Source organism: Acomys russatus, chromosome 13 (assembly GCF_903995435.1).
Source record: "Acomys russatus chromosome 13, mAcoRus1.1, whole genome shotgun sequence".
Classification (NCBI taxonomy): Eukaryota; Metazoa; Chordata; class Mammalia; order Rodentia; family Muridae; genus Acomys; species Acomys russatus.
In genome coordinates, this window is record NC_067149.1 from 41,976,356 (window position 1) to 41,997,709 (window position 21,354).

The following is a 21,354-nucleotide window of genomic DNA, read 5'->3' on the forward strand; positions in this document are numbered from 1 at the left end:
CTGTCTGCTCCTCCTTATACTGAGATCTGGTCTGTGGCTCTGCGTGGCCCCGGGTGAGCATGCGGTGGCAGTGGAGGAGAGCTGCCGCCAGGTTTCCGACCTGTCCTTGGACTCTTGCCCAGCGCAGGGTTCCACCACCGATGCGGGGTGCGGCGGTGGTGGAAGCTGGGCGGGGGAAGGTGCCCTGGGGCGGGTGGTGGGCGGGCCCCTCAGCGGCTCCTCCCCCGCGCCCGCCTCTGCTTGCTCCCGCCACCCCCGCGGCAGCAGCCACCGCACCGAGCAGCCTGGCCGCCGCCGCCAAACTTTCCCCGGAGCTGGCGCGGGTGAGTCGGAGCGCGGCGCGGGCGAGTCGGAGCGCGGCGCGGGCAGGGGCGGGAACCGGGTGGTGGGCGGCAGGCGAAGATACGCTCAGGCCGGGCTCTGAGCTCTTCGCCCCCACAGGGCAGCTGGAACACCCCGCAGGTGGCTGCACAACGTGGGAACGCTGGATGCCCTGGCGACGCGGGCGGCGTGAATAGGGTAACGGAGCTGTGGCTGCAGCTCCAGGACGCGCAAACACCTGTGGCTTCCCAGAACTTGGGCCAGGCGCACCCGTCAGAGGGGGCCTCTCGAGTCCTGGGTCAGGGAGCCGCCTCCGGGGTTCGCTGAGCTTCCTCCTGGTCTGGCTTTAATGCTGACCGTGGACCCAGCCCCTGGATGGAGGTGAGATCTCCGTGCCAAGCTCCGGGAATCCACTATCTTTCAAATCCTTCTGAATCTCCAGGACCCAGGTACTACTAATATACCCACTTTACAGAGGAGGAAGCTGAGGCTAGGTTAGGGAAAGTTATCCCACAGAGAAGAGCCTTTTGCCTGAATTGGATGAATCCAAGCTACTTAGCTAGGTGGAGCCCAAAACAGGTGTCTGGGTTTGAGAAACATCTGAACCAACGCCCCCTCCTTTCCCAGTTGTCTGTATCATCTAATTCTGGCTGTACAAGATGGGTAGATGTTGTGGCCAGGATGTGGATTCTGATGGCAGAGGTCCGTGAGGTCTGCCCTTTCTGGGCAAGTGTTAAGGGAAACCAAATTCTGGAATTTACACTGAATTACTCTGGAAGTTAGACTGTTGAACCAGAGCACAGCGGCTCTCTATAGAAGCCACCTTTGAGGTTCTTGCTAGCCGGGCAGATGGAGGTGCAGGGATGCTGCAGGCGGGGTCGCTGTCCTCCGGCAGGGGGCTCCCACCTCAGACTGAATTGAGCAGAGGGAACCAGCAGTATCCCGCTAGAAGATACCCAGGCTGGGGCGCTTGGAGAGCGCATTCCGTTATTGGGGTGTGAGGAGAGGGAAGAGGGCAGGAACGTGAGCCTGGGTGAAGTGTGTCGCTGGAGCATGAAGGAGAGGATAGGTGGAGATCTGACAGGGAGGGCTTGAGTGCCCCACTCTTGGCTTTATTCCTGGAGGCAACCAGCAACCCTTAGAGACGAGGAAGAGGCCACAGAGATGGTTATGGATTAGCGTAGTTTATACAGCAGCCATGCAAGGCACCATTACTGAGCAATAGGCGGAGACTCAGAGAGGTTAAATAGATTGCCTAGAGTTAGCCAGCTGGACCGTGGTGGAGTGGGGATTGAGTACCAGTCTTGCCTGTATCTTAGACTATCGGTAACACTCAGGTGGCAGATGGAACTTCGGGTCCTTCTGTGCTGGGCTGGCAGCGGTGGAGATAAACAATAGATGGATGCTAGGCAACCGGGTCCTCAGCACCCCTGCTTCTGCCTCCAATAAGTCTCTTTGGGTGGGTCGCTGCCATTGAGTAGCTTCCTGCAGGAATCTCTGCTCACCCCATGTTGATTTCCTGCTGTTACTCGGGACTTGCTGGACCTTCCATCCCCAGCCACCTAGCTGCCCCCTCCCAAACATTGCCCTTGATGGATGGGCAGTCCTATTCCAGAAGGGGTCCCCAGCCTTGAGCTGAGTGTGGTGGGAAGGTATTTGTATGTCAACTTCTCCCCTGAACATTTTCATTTCTATAGTCAAGAAGTGCCTGGAAGAAACACAGAGAGATTCTGGGGCCAGTCACTGTACTGTCCCTTATGCTCTGTCACAAGCTGCTTCACCTATTTGTTTCCCCATGTTTTGAATAGAGGTGTTTATGGTTCCTTCTTCTCTGCGCTCGTGAGAGAATTAACACAGACAAAGCACTGCAAAGGTACCTTGTAATTCACCAAAGTACTATGTAAGTACAGCAGTTGTCACGGCCACACTGACAGACTCAGCTAGGCGAGCCTGTGAGCTCCTGGCCACTGTGCACCCCTTGCTGCTTTGGTTGTGTTTTTGTGATGCTGGGAATCCAGCCGGGAGCCTGGACCACTGAACTACATCTCCAGCCCCAAGGCCCCTGGCTTTTTCACCTTTAAAGTGGGGGCAGATCTGGTTGGATGTTGGCATATGGCAGAAGTCTTCGTGTAGCCTCTAATTTTAATAGAAGACTCCTCATCCACCCTGGCCCTGTGCCAGGTCCCAGGGAAGCTCCAGGCATTGCCACCATTGTCATTGCTACCCAGACCTGTCCCTTCACCTGACAGATTCAACTTTGTGCTCTTGTGTGGTTTGGATCTCAAGCAGTTGTCAAACACATGTTTCCTAAAAGGAAGTGGTCAAGCTAGGAGGGACTTGGGGAGTCTTGGGTTTGAAGGCAGAAGTTGTTTCCTGTCTCTCAGCTTGGACTTGAACTGTGTGGTCATTACTTGGGTTCCTCAAGGAGAGGCAAGAATCTCTTGACAGTGATGGGGTTTAAGGGCATGTGTGAGGTCTATTTCACAAGATCTGTCCATAGCTGTCCCAACAGAGGACAGCAGCCACCGCCTCTGAGAGTGCGCAGTTGGCTATGGCGATGCCACGTGCTTTCTGAGCAAGGAAGAGTGCATTCAGAGTTCTGCAAGCTCTCTCCCAGGGACGCACACTCAAGGTTGAAACCCACTTGTGTCCCTTAGAACTGAATGGCTGTGGACTCCAGTACCCTCATCTATGAGATGGCCATACATCGTCCTTGCCAATGTCTGCTTCTCGGGATTAACTCAGAGATAGACAGGCAAAGAAAAGAAGAAGAGAAGGGCAGAAAGGGGGAAAAAAAAAAACAGCTGAGTATATAAATGGCAAAGAATTACATGCAATTGTAAATAAATCTCATTAGCATTCAGGCTGGGCATTAGCTGTAATTGCTCCTGATCCAAGATGCTTTATCTGAAAGCCATACCTGGCAGAGGATCATTCAAGCCTCAGTCACCCGCTGCCCTCTCTTTCACAGTGATGCGGAGCATTGCTGAATCTCGGGATGTAATTACAACAAAGCTCTGTGTCTTACTTATAAGTGACTCACTTCTGCCATTAATGGTGGCAGAGGACTCAGCCGCACACTCTCAGAGGAACAATGCTGCTGATGCTGCCCAGGGTCGGGCGGGGGGTGGGGGTGGGGGGGGGGGTGGGTCTGCCTCACCTCTTTTATGCATTCATCAACCCCATGGCAATTCTCTGACGATCCTGCAGGAGGATCACATGGACTGGAGCTAACAGTTCTCAGTTGCCTGCATGGCGAAGGGCCACTGCACCTTGCTGCTGCTAGAAGAATGTGTGTTAGCAACCACTGTATCACAAAAAGGGATGGAGTGGGCGATGGAGATGAAGGCACCTCCAGGGAGGAGGTGAAAGTGTAGCCACTGGTGTCAACTGTCCACTAGTTTGGATATAGGGTCTGCCAGTTTGTCAGTGAGGCTTAGGTGGGTTCCCAACTAGAATTTGTAGAGCAGGAGTTGTGTCTGTCTTTTTAAGAACCCCTGTTACATGAAAGGCACTTATGCATGCCCAATGGAGAATTGGACCTTGGCTTTTTCATCTGTAGAATGGAGCCAGATAGTGCGCACATCCCCTAGGGCTTACTATGAGAACTAACTGAAGAAATGCTATAATCAGAGTATGGATCCAAGGATGCGTTTGATACCAAGTATATGGGCAGAAGGAAGGACGCTGTCATCTGGTCTAGGATATAGAATGTTAGTCTATTACTCCCAGACTACAAAAAAGCAACAGTAGTAGCCAGAAGAATGTTCTATATTTAGACAACACTTTACGAGAGTGTTTTTACATTCATTCCCCCCTCACACCGAGGCAGGAATCTCTGTTCTTACCTTAGAGGCGAAGAAACTGAGGTTCAGAAGGGTTGATGGAACAGTGCAAATGCTCTTGGCTGTTTCTACAAACAAGATAAATAAATACCCACCAAAGCCAGAGTCTAAATGCAACACACAGCAGAACCTCAGGTCCTTCTGTGCTAGGCTGGCAGTGGCGGAGATAAACAGTAGAGGGATGCTGGGCAAGCAGGTCCTCAGCACCCCTGCTTCTGCCTCCAATAGGTCTCTTTGGGAGGGCCCGTTGCCATTGAGTAGCTTCCTGCAGGAATCCCTGCTCATCCCATGTTGTTATCCTGCTGTGACTCTGGGCTTGCTGGACCTTCCATCCAAGGTTCCCCAGCTTCCCCTAGAGCATTGTATCTGATGGAAGAGGACAGGTACCTCTGAGTTTCAAGTTCCACTCGTTACTGTCAAGCTCTCTGTTGCCCTCTAGAGGGTGGAAGGTGTAGTTCTTAATCTTCCATGAATATTGTACCTCTTTTCAATGTAGGGTTTCCATAACCATTTTTAGCAGCTCATAGCATGAATTCCCTTCCACCTCCCCCTCCTTCCATCCTTCCTTCCTTCCCTCCCCCTCTGGTTTTTTTGAGACAGAGTTTCTCTGTGTAGCTCTGCTTATCCTGCTGTCCTGGGACTCATTCTGTAGACCAGTCAGTCATCTTGTTTCTAACTCAGCGATCCGCCTGCCTCTGCCTCCAGAGAAAGTAACCCAAAGGTGTGTGTCACCACCAGCCAGCTCTTCATTTTCTCTTGATGGTTCAATACATCTTTTGTTAGACATATTCCTAGATACTTGGTAGCTTGAGGCTGTTGTGTCTGTTAGGCATTTATATATTTCAAATTAAACTTCCGTTGGTTTCTTGTTAGGGAAATACGTTCTCATTTTGCAAATTGATTTTGCGACCAGAAATATTGGCCAAACCTCTTACTAATTAAAAACTGTCCTAGCAGGTTCTTTAGAAAGCAATGCATATGCAATAATAGGAGCTACAATGAGCAATTTCGTCTCTTTCTTTCTAATTCTCTTGTTCCTCCTAAGACCTCAGTATGGTGAATTAAAGTGTCCTATGGGCACTGTGCCTTTTGCCAGGCCTGAGTAAGCGCTGTTTTAATTTGAAGATTAAATATAGTTTGACTCTAGGTTTGTAGTAAATCACTCTGTCAGGTTGAAGAAGTCCCTTGCCTTCCCAGTGTCCAGTTTTCTGGGGTTTTCTTTTCTTCTTAGTCATTCTTGGAAATAGACATTGAACAGATGCTTTTCCTACCCAGCCTGGATGATCATGTAATCTTTGCCCCTACCATTTTAATTTGATAAATGACCTTGGTTTTGCCTTCTTTGGCATAAACCCACCTTGCGTCATCCTGAAGCATCCCTATTTTAGCATAGGGTTGTAAAGCAAGTTCATGAGTGAAGTTCCTGATTGTTTACATATTCAAGCATGTTTATCAGATACTGGCGGTTTTACCTCCTTCTGTGCTGGAAGCAGTTGCTGGAGCAGGGAGCAGCTCCTCCTCGGGTGTTTGCTGGAGGTCACCAGCGAGGCCACAGTGGGTGGACACACAAGTGGAGGGCGAGGAAGAAAATCAGCTCAGCCATGTCCCAGAGGAATTTTCCAGCACTGACCGAGAGGCTCCAACTGCCTAGGGGCAGAAATGGACAGAGACCTCCAACCATCCATCCTGAGTGGCATGGGGAGAGCCCAGCTATGCACATTGTGTGAGGTGTCTGCCAACCCAGGACTCCAGAGGGAGGAGACTCAGCCTCAAGTGAAACCAGATGTTTGTGGGCCACAGTTGAGCCTCCCCCAGAGCTTGCTGCTGCTGTGGGCTGGGAGCTGGTGAATCATCATTCTCTGGTGGCCAGAGACTGAGGAACTTGACTTCCTCCTGCATCTATCCTCTTCCAGCTTGGGCTCTTCTCCCAGCATGTTAGTTTTTGTAGGACCCCCACCTTATGACCTAATACTGTCTCTCCTGACTTCACTCCCACCCCCTCTCCTACTCTACTGGGTAGCTAGATTTGGCTGGGTTTCTCAGCTAGAATCTTTCCTCAGTCCTCCTTGCTAGATGTGCCAGGCTCTGTACTAATTTGGATCATCTTTCTTAGTCACTGTAACAACACTATGGGTGGTCACTACCTACTTCTCCCAGATGAAGAGAGGCGAGAGCTCTAGTTGATTATATTCAATGGGTTCATTGTTCACAGTAAAATGATTTGCTTTTTGCCTCCTTAACCAACAGTTTCCTTTAGGTTCCCTGGTCTGGCTCCCGAATCTTCCTTTCTCCCTTGTCGCTTCCCTTTCTGGCTTCCTGTGTCAGTACTGAGTCACTTTGTGGAGACAGAGCCACACGTGGAATGCCACACAGCCCCAGGGGACACCGCTAGCATGGGCTACATCTGACACCGGCTGCAGGCTTCTGTCTGGGCTGTGGTGGGTCTGCTTCGTCTCACTGGCTTGAGTAGTCGGCAGAGACAGGAAACAAAATAGCTGCAAAGAGCTTGACCAAGGGCGAGCTTGACCAAGGCACTGTTGTCTCAGGCATCAGGGAAAGGAGGTGAAGGCTTGTCCGGCCTTTACGTGTGATGGGTGACAGAAAGGTGTGGAGTTTGTTTTTGTTTTTGTTTAAGGACCTAACGCAGCTACCCTCACCACCCTTAGGGACAAAGTAGGGAAGGAGTCAGCCAAGAAACACCCATTATACTCTCTCTAGCAAGCCCAATGTCCACTGCTGGCTGGAAACAGGCAGCCAGGTGGACTAACAGATAGCAAGCGAACCTTCTGAAGGCCTCTGCAGACACAGAGAGGGTACAGATGAGTGCGGACTAAGCCACGCGTTTGAGGGCTATTTGTATAGTGTGTATTTTATAGCTATCAAATGTATTTTATAGCTACCAAATGCCTACCCAGATGCATTTTATAGCTGCCAAATGTATTTTAAGCTACCAGATGCCCGCCTTTCTAGGCAATTTCAATGTGGTTTCTTCATTTAGCTGGGCTTCTCGCATTTGCTCGCGGGCTTTTCTCTGTTCTTGATGAGAATCACTGATCTTCACTAAGTAAATGCACACTTCTGTCCCTTGCCCGGAGCCCATGTGATGCAGAGTCATGGCTTGGTCACACATATGGCTTCAAGGGCTTGAATGAGACTTGCCCTCAGGGGTCTCACTCACAGTGGGTTTTGCAGTTCTGAGGACCTCTCTCTGGGTAACTTGGCACCAGCCTCCCTGGAGGGCTGCAGACAGCCCTGCTCTTTCTAGTGTTTCCCAAGGCTCCCTGCCTGAATCTGGGGGAAGGATGATCTTGCATTTAAATCAGGCCATTCTTATTCCTCCCTGAGAACAAGCACATTTGAGGCAGAAAGGCCCAGAGAGACTGTCGCGTGCACAGATTCAGCTGTTCAGTGCCATTTGTCAATCCAGCCAAGGGGGACACAGGGCTCTGTGTTGGTCCCACCACTTTCCCGGCTATGTCCTGGTCAAATGCCCTGACTTATCTGTACCTCGGTACCCCCTCTGTATGGTCAGCTGTTCAGTCTTGTGCCATTTGAGGCAAAGATGGATTGAGGGTAGATCACTGTTTTCATAAATGTACAAGGAGGCAGAACAGGCATTGTCATTACAGGAGGTGACCGTTGTATGTGTGTTACTTCCATAAGACCTTCCAGTGGGACAGATATGATGGTAGAACTCAAGGGCTCAGTTAATGTATGTGTTTATGCCTTAAGTTCTACAATATGTTTAAAAAGTTTAATAATAACAATAACAACAACAACAACAACAACAATAATAATAATAATAATAATAATAATAATAATAATAGTGATAAAGCCCAGGTATGATGCCTGGGACAACAGCAGCTGGAGGTAGGAACCAGGAGTTCATGGTCATAGTGAGTTTGAGGCTAGCTTGGGAGACAGGAGGCTCTGCCTCAAAAAACAAAACAACCCCCCATAACACACACACACACACACACACACACACACACACGCACACACACGGCTAAGAAAATGGCTCAGCAGTTAATAGCATTGGCTGCTCTTGTGGAAGACCTGTTCAATGGGATCGGATGCTCTCTTCTGGTCCCCATGGTCACTAGGCAAGAACATGGTACACAGACTACATGCCAGGCACACCCATATACATAAGATAAATCAGTTTAAAACATTATAACCAGTTCTACAGAGGCTGCATGTACAATGTTCCTGAAGTCTGTGGCACTGAATAGAACTCTACCTTGGCTCTGCAGTTGAAGAATGAAAGAGCAGCTTCTGCCCTGTAGGACCCGCCCACTCTAAGAGCAGGAACAGGTGACCCGTTTTCCATCCCATTTCACATAGAATGTTAGCCACGCCTTTTTTTATCTTGATGTTTCTTTTCATTTATTTATGTATGGTTAATTTTTTTCCTTAAAGTTTCCACATCTTTTGAAGTTTTGCCTGTATGCCCGTGCATACATGCATATAGTACTAGAGGCCAGAAGAAATCATCAGATGCCCTGGGACTGGAGTTGCTAATGGTTGTAAGCTGTGCAGCGAGTGCTGGGAGTTGAACCCAGGACTTGCCCTGCAAGAGCAACCGATGCTCTTAGCTGCTGAGCCACCAATCCAGCCCCTATTTATGATTTAAAAAAAAAAAAGATAAGAGTCTCACTCTGTAGCCTAGGATAGTCTGCAACTTGTGTGTAGCTCAGGATGGCCACCTGCCTCAGTTTCCCAAGTGCTAGGATTCCAGGTGTGCAGCCACATCCACTTAGACATGGCTAGATGTGCAAATGCTTACTGTGTGCCACTGTCACCTGCAGTGTTTGGAACACCCACAGGCTGCAGTGCCTTGTAGCCAGGGGGGATGGTCCGTGCTGCATGGGTTGCAGTCTCAGCACTCTGGTGTGTTCTGGCAGCAGCGATGGAATGCCCTTACGACACATGCCTCGTAATGAATCCTATCACATTCCTGTCGCTCAGTGACGCCCGGCAATTTACTGCCAGGATCATTTATGAGTATTAAATGAGTCATGAAGCTTGAGAGAATTAATGTTTGGAAAGCATCTACAACAGGGGCATAAGTGTATTAAATAAGCTGATTAATCAACAGCCTTATGGAATGCCTACCTACCCGCCCCCCGCCCCCCAGGAAGTCAGCCATCATTTCTCTGGATTTTTAATTTGCAGTGGTATAGTCCTGTCCCAGAATGTCAGAGCCTGTGGGCCCTTTCTGAACGGCATTAGTATTTCCTGTGGGGAAGCAACTCAGAGACTATAAGCTGCCGGGGAGGGTGCTACTGGCTGCTTTGCCAAGGCTCCCCAGGGGCAGGTGGGGGTTAGAGCCTAGGAACAGGTGGGTTTGGTGGTCTTCAGTGGAGCTTCTGAGTCTCATCCTGGACATGTTCAGCTGCCTGCTGCTGCACACAGAGACCAGGCAGAAAGCGTCGAATCCCCTGGCACTGAACGGCTATGAGCTTACAAATGGGTGCCGGGAATCCTCTGGAAGAGCGTCACATGCTCTTAACCACCAAGACATCTCTCCAGGCTCCTGGACTCCAATCTTTGGCTTCCAAGGAAGCATTTTAAATCTCCCTGGCCCCTGTTTCCTCATCTCGAAAAGGGACACACAATGCTACTCATCTGGCAGCATTCTTGAGAGCCTAGTGTCCCAGATCCCGGAAAGGCCTGGACTTTCACTTCCCAGCTGTCTCCTTCTCCTCAGGGAGGCCTGCCCTGCTCCACCCTATGATCTGACCAATTATCTCTTTGGTTGTCTGTGCAGCCCCTGGGGACAGTATCTGCTGGCATCCCTTCACCTGCAGTGACTTTGTGAAGAACTGGCACCTAGTAGGTGCAGAATACAAACCTGTCGAATGCAAGCTAAAAGGTAGCAGGCAGCCATGCAGCCCACCACAGTGTCTCTGCTTAATGCAGGGCTGGCACGGGGCCACTCAGACTGTGGGGCTGAATGGCTGGTAGTAGGAAACCCTGGACAGAGACAAGCTGTCTCCACTATTGCTCGGGAGCTCGATAAATATTTGTTGGTAATTTATCGATTGATTCTCACAACACCTGGCACTGGGCTTGACTGAGGCCTTCCATTAGCAAGTCAGGAATATGAGACACACACACACACACAGAGAGAGAGAGAGAGAGAGAGAGAGAGAGAGAGAGAGAGAGATGGTGTTTCCTCCTCTTCTCTCTCCTGTAGGGGGCTGGGCGAATAGTAGGCCTTGCCCAGCTCCAGCTCTGTCCAACTGAATGAAGATAAAAGGCAAGGCAGCTGGAGAACAAAATGTCACTGTGATTGCCAATCAGCACGGCTCAAGAGCGAGTGTGGCTGGAAGGCAGAGCTGGCTGCGTTCCTGCCCAGGTGGGGCGGTTCTGGAAGCTGGCTAGGCAGCCCCTCCTTTCTGGGGGAGAGCCTGGCAACATATAGGCTGTCTACCAGGCTAGCTCTGACTGGGTCTGTTTGCACATTACCTTTTCGATCCGTGTGTGTGTGTGTGTGTGTGTGTGTGTGTGTGTGTGTGTGTGTGTGTGTGTGTGTCTACAGTTGTATAAAAAGAGGTGGAAAAGACAGGCTCAGCTAGGATAGGGAAGTGTGGCAGTCCAAGGCGTTGGGTGCTGGGCTATTACCTGTGTAAACAGAGGATGGAAGAAACGGGGGTCACCGGTCTTTTGGGGGCTCCCATTCCACTGACACGCAAGGAGCTGTGCTCTGGCCACTTCCCTTCCTTAGGTCATCCTGTTTGCTCAGCCATTTGGGAAGGTGAGTGTTAGTGCATCCACTGGGGCTGGAGGTGCTGGCTGACACACCAGAGGGACTAGCAGGTGCCAGAAACGTGTTTCAGAGGTCCAGGCAAGAGGAGAGGGCTGTGGGAGAAGGAGGCAGGGAGGCTGTTAGGAGTCAGTGAACGAACTCTGGGCAGGTGGCATGGTGATGTAAGGGTGACCGGCCATTGTGGGAGGTAGTTCTGAAGTCATGTTCTTGGATAGATCACTGTGTTTATCCTTTTCTTCATTGTGAGGACTCAGTTAAGGGGGTCAGTGGAGTAGGGTAGACTTGGCAGGACCCTCTGCAGGGGATTCAGGGTTCTGCAGGCACTGTGCTACTTGCCCACTTGGGGGAGCTAGGAGTGGTGCTCTCTCACTCTGCTGTAGCATATGCTGGAGTGTGCTTAGTGAGTGGACTCTGCAGGTTTGCTGGAGTGTGCTTAGTGAGTGGACTCTGCAGGTTTGCTGGAGTGTGCTTAGTGAGTGGACTCTGCAGGTTTGCTGGAGTGTGCTTAGTGAGTGGACTCTGCAGGTTTGCTGTGGGATCTGGACGAACAGGGATGGCTGGGGCCCCTAAGAGGTATGGTGGGCATCCTGAGACATCCTTCCTTGCATTTCATCTCCCATAGATGCCAGGTGGCTGCAGCCCACCGGTACCCAAGCCCACTTCTTGCACCTCCCTGCATAGCTTCAGCATGCATCCCCCCCCCCTTCTCTGGACCCCAGTACCTGCCCAGATGCCTCTCAACACCTATCGTTATCACCTGAGATGGTTCCAGGATGGAGTGTGACCATGTCACCTCCTGTTCCAAACCCAGCGATGACATACAGAGATGTCACCTAGAGCCCTTACAAGGAATGAGCCTCAGGTTGATTTGAGAATGCACTGGCCGATGAGGAGAGTAAATGGCAGAATCACATGGGCAGCATGCACAGCGTCCTGAGTAGATTTGTTTTTGTTTTGTTTTGTTTGTTTTGTTTTTGTCAACTTGATACAAGCCAGGGGCTCCCAGGAAGAGGGAATGCCAATTGAGAAAAATGTGTCCATCAGTTAGCCTGTAAGCAAGTCTGTAGGACGTTTTCTTAGTTGATAATTGGTGATTGATGCTAGAGGGCCCAGCCTAATGTAGGCGATGCCACCCTGGCTGGGTGGTTTGGGGTATTTAAGAAAGCGAGCTGAGCAAGGCGTGGGGAGCAAGGCAGTAAGCAGTGTCCCTTTATGGCATCTGCTTCAGTTTCCATCTCTAGGTCCCCACCTTGAGTTCTTGGCCTGGTTTCCCTCAGTGATGGACTACAAGCTGTAAGCTGCAATAAGCTCTCTGTCCCCAAACAAGTTGCTTATGTGACAGTGTTTTATCACAGCAGTAGAAACTTAACTAGGACAGAGATCATAGACAGCAGAGCTTCCTGGTCACAGCTAAGGCTCCAGGCCCACTCTGAACAGGTCTCTAGGTCGCTGCACACAAGAGAAAGTACATAACCTGTCTCTGCTGGTTCCCCTCACCCCTGCCCACATCAGTCATCAATTAAGAAAATGTCCTACAGACTTGCTCACAGGCAAACTGATGAAGGCATTTTCTGTAAAACCAACCAGAAAGTCTGCACCCCATGGTGTGGCAGGTGTTCTGCCATCTACACTGCCAGTCTGTGCTGGAGACAAGTAGCACACGTGTTAGCTCTTCGCCGGCCACATGATTATATGTGCTCACATAGACACAGACACATCTCTTCCACTTTCCAGCTCTAGGATTCAGGGAAGGTGTGTCCTCCTCTAGGAAGCCCACCTGGATCATCCACAGCCTAGGTTAGAGTCTTCCTTGGCCTCACAGCACCCCTGGACCTACATCTGCCACACACATCCTCCCCCCTTCCTCCCTCCCTCCCTCCTTTCCTCCCTCCCTCTTTTCTCTATTTCTTTCTTTCTTTTTTTATGAGACAAGGTTTCTCTGTGTAGCCTTGGCTGTCCTGAACTCGCTTTGTAGACCAGGCTGGCCTCGAATTCACAGAGATCTGCCTGCCTCTGCCTCTCTGAGTGATGGGATTACAGGCTTGCACCATGGCACCCGGCCACACACATTATTTCTTACTGTGGCCATCAGTCTTCCTCCGGTATGAGCTGCCCGAGGACACAGGACTGTGACTGGCCCCTTGCTATGTTTCTACATCCATCACAGTGCAGGAAACATAAGGATACTTAGGAGATTACTGAATGAACGGATGAGTGAGTGAATGACTGAATGAGTGAGAGTGAGCAGGGCCTTTGCCACACGAGACTTCTGTGGGCAGAGCTGAGGTGATGGGACGCTCTAAGCAGTGCTGTCTACGGCTGAGAGTTTGGAAACTTGCACCCTAGGAAGGGTGTGTGACCAGGTGCCCTCAGAGGGGTGACCTGGAACCTTAACAGGAAGTAATGAAAGGGAACATGGTGGGAAAACCCAGGACTCTTTGTGTAGAGAAAAGGAGTGTGGCTGTGATGGAGCGGTCATAATAGAGGGTGGGGGAGGGGCCGAGGGAGGATTCTTTTACTTCTACCTGATCCCACGGACCTTGCTAAATGCCTCTGTTACGCCATAGATTCCTTATGAGGTCACGGGAGCAGCTAGCCAGACTCTTTCCACAGCCAGACTGTAGTGTTTCAGAGGTGGAACATAGAGGCACCATTGTTTAGTCGGTTTTCTCCTTAAAATCTTCTTATGTACAGAGACGTGCTGTTTGCCCCTTCCCTTACACTTTTCCTCTCCACAGAGGGCTGCGGGCCTGGGGTGTGCGATGCATGCTAATGTGGAGTCCTAGAAGTTGTCACTCGGTTCCTTCAGGAGTAAACCTTATATAGCTTCCCACTCAGATGGACTCTCTCCCTCCACCTGCTTCCTCTAGGGAGACCTAGGCCTTTGGATGGGCACCTGCACATGAGACTTCCCTCTGAAAACCTTGGGACCAAACAGAATCCTATTTGTCTAAAAGCACTAGGAAAGACAGTACCTGGGCCAGCAGCTGAGGCCCATGTAGGCTAAATAGGAGTTGGAGGTTGTTTGTAGATATCATAAAACTATGTGTATAAGCACCTTTTAAAACTTTTTTTGATTTGCAGTTCTTTAATGTCTCTATTTCCTTTCCAACCCCTGACCCTAGGTAGGAGAGAAAGAAGATCAGAAGGGACAGGGGACATAAACCTCTTTAGACTTGGTTCTGGCTAGTTAGGTTCATCAGATTCTTTGGAAAAATACCAATCTCAGTTGTCAGGATATTCAGCAGTCTCCTCAAAGCATCCTTCCTCTCTCTGGGCTCTGATATTTATACCTTGTCAGAGTCCTCAGAATTAAACTAACTGCACCTGACAAGGACCACACCCCCTCAAGCTGCATGAGGTTGTTATCAGCTGTGGATAAACTAAAAGTGTCTCCAGATCTCACACATGGGATTAAAAGAAAAACCTATTTATATAACCTAACTGAGTTTTTAAAGAAACCAAATTTCCACTATACTGCACTGAGGACACTATACAGCCGTGGCCTGCTATCCTGATGGGTGGCAAGGTGGATGACTAACAAGGACACAGGGAAGGGACAATGCAAAGAGAGACTCAGAGAGACTAAGTGACTCAGCAGCATATAGCTAATGTGTAGCCAAGCCAGAGTTTGAACTGGGATCTTGCCGCTCCCGGCCACTGTGTCACAAAGCCACTTGGAGTGTGATGCCACCTGCCTGGTACAGGCTTAGGAATGGCCACATTTAACCAGTCTTTACAGATCTTCATGGGGGAGATCAGGCTGCTGTCATCTAGTTAACTCTTTCCTAACACTGAAAAGTGGATGCTTGCAGGAGCTATGTGTGTGTGCCCCATCCCCTGAGCTCCAGGCTGGATACATAATTCTGGGGAGCCTGAGGTTAGTTGTTTGCTGATATTGCTGTTAGAGGCAACTAGGGGAAAAGTCCTGCACAGACAAGAAAAGCCAAATACTGAGCACTGGATGGAAGTGTAGCCTTGGGGTGAGCCACAGACACAGACAACGGGTTCGGGACTGACACTGGGCTGGCTTGCTCTCTGTTGGTGTCAAGAGCTAAGGGTGACCTCAGTGGCTAGTCCCATGGTTCTCTGTGGTTGGTTTGAGGAGAAATCCCTGCAGAAGTGAGCTTTTCAGTTGAATATGCCCTGTCCCTTTTATCTCAGATACAGAGCTATGTGTTGGACTCTAAATGCCACTCTGAGAACACTTGTTTTCAAGTTGAGCATCTCCACATTTGTGCTTCCTGGGGAAATTGCCCTCATCAGTCTCCATCACCTGACCCAAGGCGGGGTGATAATGGTGTGTGTGTGCGCCGAGCATCTGCTGGGAGTTGGGCATGATGCTGAGCATTTGAGTGTCGCTTCCGAGCAACTCTGGGAGGCTGGGATTGCTGTTATCTGCATCTTTGAGGTGAGCTGGGAGCTGAAAGAGTTGCACCATCAGTATGTGTCACCTCAAAGGCTCATGTGTTAAGACCTGGTCCAGCCTGCGCTGCTGTTGGGAGCCATAGAGTCTTTGGGAGTTTGGGCCTGATAAGAGGATGTTAGGGCCATCAAAGAACATGTCCTTGCAGAGATCCCTTCCTTTTCCCCAACCCCTGCTTTCGGCTGCCATGAGGTGAACAGATGGTGACCCTGAGGTGACAGTATGTGCTGCTGTCATAATATAGCAGTGTAAACACAGGCACAAAGCAGCAGAGCCATGTGACCGTAGTGGGGGGTGGGGGGTGAGAAACCTATGTGAATCAAAATATCTTTTCCCTTTAAGTTGCTTGTCTCTGCTATTTTGTCCCAGTAGTGGAAAGCTGGCTAACAGAGAGAGTAGTTTCTCTAGACAGTAGCATCTGTTGGTGACAGTGCTGACTCTGGAGCCCAGGTCTGCTGACCTCTAAGGCCACTCTTGCATTTTCTCTCCCATGTGTGCCAAGTAAAGTTCGGGGCTGTGAAGGCTGGCCTGGCACCATTTACTTGCTTGCCTGGTCCACAATGGAAAGCCAGCTCTTCCCCCACTTATGGCTGGGCTCCATCCTTAGCTCCGTGTCACCACTGCCTGCATGGCTTCCCACCTTCTCTTCCCCGTTCATCCCATGTTCCCACAGCACTGCATGCTTCAAACAGTGATTCTTTCAAGTAATTCATTGTGAAAAACTTCATAGAAAATGGGTGAATGCTTTCAAATGGCCCGCACCTATACTTCTAGTGCTCAGGGTGCCGAAGCAGGATCATGAGTTCGAGGCCAGCCTATGGTATAATAACACAGTGACCCTCCCCTGCCAAAAGAATGGTAAATGTTATGGGAGTGTGATTTATATCTCACCAAAGCTTCTTTAAAACCAATGAAAAGCACACAGAAAGATTCTTGCCAGGTGTCCCCTGCCAAGGCCTTCCAGCAGGCTGATTCTTCTTGCTGGGGTTGGGAATAGCCACAACCATGCATTTGGCTTGGATAATGGCTGGTGGCCCAGATGTAGGGACAAGAGTAAGACCACAGTGTTATCACACATGGCAGACCCTATAGGGAGCTAAGGGTCCGTTTACAGCCAGACTGCCCACCCCCAAGACCTCTTGTCCTGATGCCCCTCTGTAGCAAGTCATTATTTCCCTCTCCTGTGCCAGGTCAGGGACAAGATGACCATTGGCTGCCCAGCCCTCTGCTCCTGTCGTGTGTTCTCATCACTATACACATTTGCACTGTCCCTATACACATTGAGTCCCTCCCTCGGCCTGTCTTCTACTTCCGCTCTGGCTCCTAGGCTTCCTGCCAGAGATGGGAAGGCTCTGCCCAAACCAGATTCTAACCTGATGTCATTGCTGCTCTGTGACTTGTCTTAGCCCATGGTTCCTGTTGTCCTCTCACTTCTACAGGCCTGCGACATTTTTACTCCTTTCCCTCATTGGCCCTTGATATCCATTCTCCTCTCCTCTGCTGGCTCATGACATTTTTCATCTTGGACCTGTGCTGGCTGTGATGTCTCTTGTTCGTGGTCTCTTGCCCTGGGGCTCTGCAGCTCCATGACTTTGTATCTCTGCTTTGTTTTTTCTACCTGTTCAGTTTTGTTAGCCAGGAATCACTTGGACACACAGTTTACCCCAGCCACACCATATAGAGCCAATTGATGGTTGTCTATGACTGGTCCTGTTCCCAGTGACTAGGATGACAGAGCCACATGCTCAGCTGTTCTGCAGGGGCTCACACGCCTCATTTATTCATGCAACACATTTCATCAGTAGGGACTATTTCACTGCCTTGGTGTTGGGGACCAAAGTTCTGGAGGATGAGATACAAGAATGGACTAGAAAAGAGGTCTGTCCAGGGCTTTGTTCCTGTGTGTATGTGTGCATGTGTGTGTGGAGTGGTAAGAAGGAGGTTGTTAGCATCTACAACAGTACTCAGGAGAGCGAGCAGTAGAGGGTCCCTGCACATGACTAGATGAACAGACAGGGGCTGTGAAGTACAGCGCACCCAGGTCTTAGGTCCCGGTCCTTAGAAATGACCATCTCACAGAGAGTACCAGAGAGCCCCTCCCCAGCTCTTGCCCAAATAGCCTTTCTCTAGACACTGTTCAATAAGAAACAAGAGTTTTCCTCTAGAGAGTCACTGAGAAAGACAAGTTCTTATGTCCCACTTAATCTTGCAAGAGATGAACAGGTACCACCAAGGACCCTGGGAGATAATAAAGGATTAGAGTTCCTTTAGAAGCAGCCAGAGAAGGCTGGGGAGGTGCCCTCCTCATCCTCTGAGTCCAGTCCCATCTGCCTATTCAGGGTCCTGTGCTGCCTGAAGAGCAGAGTCAGTTCTGTGGGGCCAGAAATATGGAGATTGATGTCAAAATGGCAGATGTGAGGGCAGGAAGGTCTCTTTACCCAAAGAATGAGAGGTAGGCATTTGGATTGAGTGAAGCCTGGAGGTACACTCCTGAAGAAGAATATTCTGGAAAGAGACATTAGAAAGGCCTTGGGGTGCAAGTAGTTTGGAAGTTCTAGAGCGAAGTAAGAAGACCTGAGTGAAGGGACATAGTGAATAAAGGTGAATGTGGGAGAGATCAGGCATGCAATGGAGGACATTCCTGGCCCTTGTGATGTCTTGTTTTGTTCAGAAGACCCTGAGAGCCACTGGGGGATACGGGTCCACCAGCAGCAGGACCAAAGGTACTGTGACAAGTGTTGCCCTGGCTCCATTCACCTGGAACAATGAAAGAAGAAAGCAGGGAGTGGCAGAATGAGTCTGGCACACTAGTTCTGTTCCCCGAAGCCAGGCAGTCAGGACAAAGACCAAAGTGTGACCAGAGGTGGTGAGGTCTGGTGGGCTCCTGACATGTCCTGTAGGCAGAACTTGGTAGCATGAATGCCTTTCTGTGATGGTGACCATAAACTCTCAGGTAGCACCCATACCGTGAGTGTCCAGCAGGCTAGACCACCCTCCCTTCTACAGCTTGTGCCTCCACTCCTTTGTGCCATCCTTGACAGCATTCTGAAGTAGACATCTCGTTGCCAGATGCTGTCATGGAAACGAAGAGATGGGGAAACAGGAGAGGCCCAGAGGAGGGATGGGGGTGGGAGGGACGTCATTCTCTTGCTCATCCTGTGGCCAGCTCATTATACCAAGTGACAGCTCTGAGGAATCAAGTTGGGGCAGGCAGATGGAGTGATGGAGAAGACAAAGGTGGCTTCATGAACTGGGGAGTATAGGGGACAGGGCAAACTCCCATGAGGCCAGGCATAGCTTTGTCATAGGCTCCCCAGGACTCATGTAGACTAGTGCCAGAGTGTGACTCATCTTGTGACCCTTGCCCATCTGCCATTGCTCCTGTGCTCAGCAAGAGCCTGTGCAGTCACTTCCCTTGGACACCTTCAACATGTCATCAAGTCAAAGTTTCTGACTCTTCTGGGCTCTTGTCACAGTGTGGAGACAGGAGCTGTTCTGTGATGTTGCCTGGTCCCCTCAGCCAAGTGACCTTCCGTACCTTATCCTTTCCTGGCACCTCATTCTAGGGAAAAGTGTTCCCCCCTTCTCTACACCAAGCCATCACACACAGCTTTTGTTGCATCCTTCCTGTGTGTGTCCATTGTTTGGCTCTTCCCCCAACCCCCCCAACCTCCACCCCTACCCCCCACCCCCCACCCCGCTACCTCACCTCCCACCCAAGTCCCATTTAAGAAGCCAGCTTCAAGCTTCCGGAGCTCTGGAGCTCTGGAGCTCAGCAGGACACCTGGGCTCTAAGTCTTCCAAGGCCATGTGGGAACCTTGAGCTGTGGGACAGCTGTGGGAACCTTCATCTGTTCTGATTGGTTCTTGAACCAGCCTGGTAGGAATCAACAGGGTTTCCCAGGTGCAGCCCTGTGCCATAGTTACTTGCTGTGTGTGTGGTTATTTTCCTCATTATTGAGATGCAAATTTCTGACAAACGCCATTAAAGGAAAGAAGGAAGGCAGGAAGGAAGAAAGGTAGATGGGTAGGTTTGTGCTGGCTCATAGTTCAGAGGGATATAGTCCACCAGAGGCATAGTAGCAGGAGTGTGGGATGGCTGGTCACATCCTGTCCGCAGCCAGTGTGATATTAATTTCCTACTTTGCAGGACCTGGAATGTCTGATAGGAAGTCTCAGAAAGAGGCTGTGTAGATTAAGTTAGCCTATGGCTATGTCTGTGAGAGATTCTCTCTCTCTCTCTCTTTTTTTTTTTTCTTTTTGTTGGTTTTTTCTTTTGTTGGTCTTTCTATCTGTCTGTCTGTATGTATGTCTTAATTAGCTTTAATTGTCAGCTCTACACATCCTAGAGTCATCTGAGTGGGAAGCCTCAGTTGAAGAAACGTCTAGGTCAGATTGGCCCATGGGTGGGTCTATGGGTGAGCATCTTGATCGCTAGAAGAGCAGGAGAACCCAGCCCCTGTGGGTGGAAACGTCCCTGGACTATGTAGGCGAGCTAGCTGAGAGTGAGCCTGAGTGAGCCAGCAAGCATCCTCCTCCCCCATAGTTCCCGCCTTGGGTTGCTGCCCTGACCAACCGTGACCTGGAAGTGGAAGAGAAACAAACTCCTTTCCCCCTAAGTCGCTTTTAGTCAGAGTTTTGTCACATTAGCAGAAAGGAAACTAACCCCAACCCGGCCACCGCGTGTACCGTGATATGCATGTGGAAGTTGAGGACAAGTTGTGGGAGTTCGTTCTCTTTTGTGATCTGCTCTCACGAGTTTGAACTTCGGTCTTCGGGCTTGGCAGGAAGCGCCTTTACTGGTTGAATCATCTCAGCAGCCCTGTGGGATTTTCTTAACTGCAAGTGGCATTGCTGCAGGCCAGGTCCTGGACTCAGTGACCAGAGGCCTGGGCAGCAGCTTCACATGCTTTCTGCTTCTGAGTATGATCTGATGTGGCTGGCTGCCGCCCCGCTCCGCCTGCTGCCTTGACTCCCAGACCTTGGATTGGGAACTGAAATAGACTCTCTCTTCACTGAGTTGTATTTGTCAGAGAGACAGACAAGGAGAGCAAGTCACCCCAAGAAAAAGTTTCACTGTCCGTCATTTTCCTCCCTTTTTATTCAGAGCTGCTCTCATTCAATGGGATGGTGCCACCCATGTTACCAACCTCAACCAAAGCTCTCTGGAAGCATCTCACAGACATTCTCGGAGGAGTGTCTCCTAGGCAACCCTAAATCCATCCGGTTTGACAGTCAAGATCACCATCACACTCACCTTTCTCACACTCACCTTTCAAATTTTTTCAACAATGATGGAAGTAGGGGAGGGGAGCTCCACCACAGGCGTTGTTTATGAATCGATCATTTCTCTGTGAGGTAGAACGAATCTTATAAATGTGCCCTCTCCTGCTTCTGGGGCAGTGTTGCCTGCCTTGTATCAAATTGTCAAACATCCTTCTTTCTAAGCATGGGGGGACAGAAGGAACATGTGTGATTCACACTTCTGCATTTGCTGCTTGGTGGGATAGACAAATCTGACATGCAACATCTCTGTGTTCTTCTCAGGCAACATTTGTGCTATGGTCCAGAGAAACACAAAGCTGTAGGTACACAGAGTCTGGGGGCTTGTAGCTCAGCCTAAGGAACCTGGGCATACTTCCTGGAGAATTGCAGGGTATTGCAAAAGGTGAGAGGCTGGAAGTAGCGTGATATGTCCAAGACATCAGAAGAAATGAGGCTGGAGTCAAGGTTGAGGGCAGAGGATGCAGGAGAGCAAACCTGGAGAGAGCTGGGACCTGCTGCCGTTGGGTTCAGAATTAAGGTTGTACTGTCTCCTCTTCCTGGTCTAGCCTACACTCTGTTCATTTCAGTGAGCCATCTACTGCTAGGCTTTGGGTAAGGGTCCTTCCCCAAGGCCAGTGTGTTGAAGACTTGGGGTGCAAACTGTGATACCCTTGGAAAGCGGCTGGACCTTTTAAGAGGTAGAGCCTAGTGTAAGATCTGTAGCC

At 50.2% G+C, this 21,354-nt stretch overlaps 1 protein-coding gene across 2 annotated transcripts in view; it reads left to right on the plus strand.

Annotated features, from left to right (window-relative positions):
- Positions 1–267: 267 nt before the first annotated feature.
- The window catches only part of Hrh1 (histamine receptor H1), an 86,562-nt gene continuing 65,475 nt past the window's right edge, over positions 268–21,354 (plus strand). Inside the window, exon 1 of one of the 2 annotated variants that reach the window (XM_051155104.1) lies at positions 268–323. The gene's annotated coding sequence lies outside the window, so the exon portion shown is untranslated. Of the gene's footprint in view, positions 324–473; positions 1,259–21,354 lie in introns of those variants that run through there. The other variant, XM_051155103.1, reaches the window with a different exon arrangement.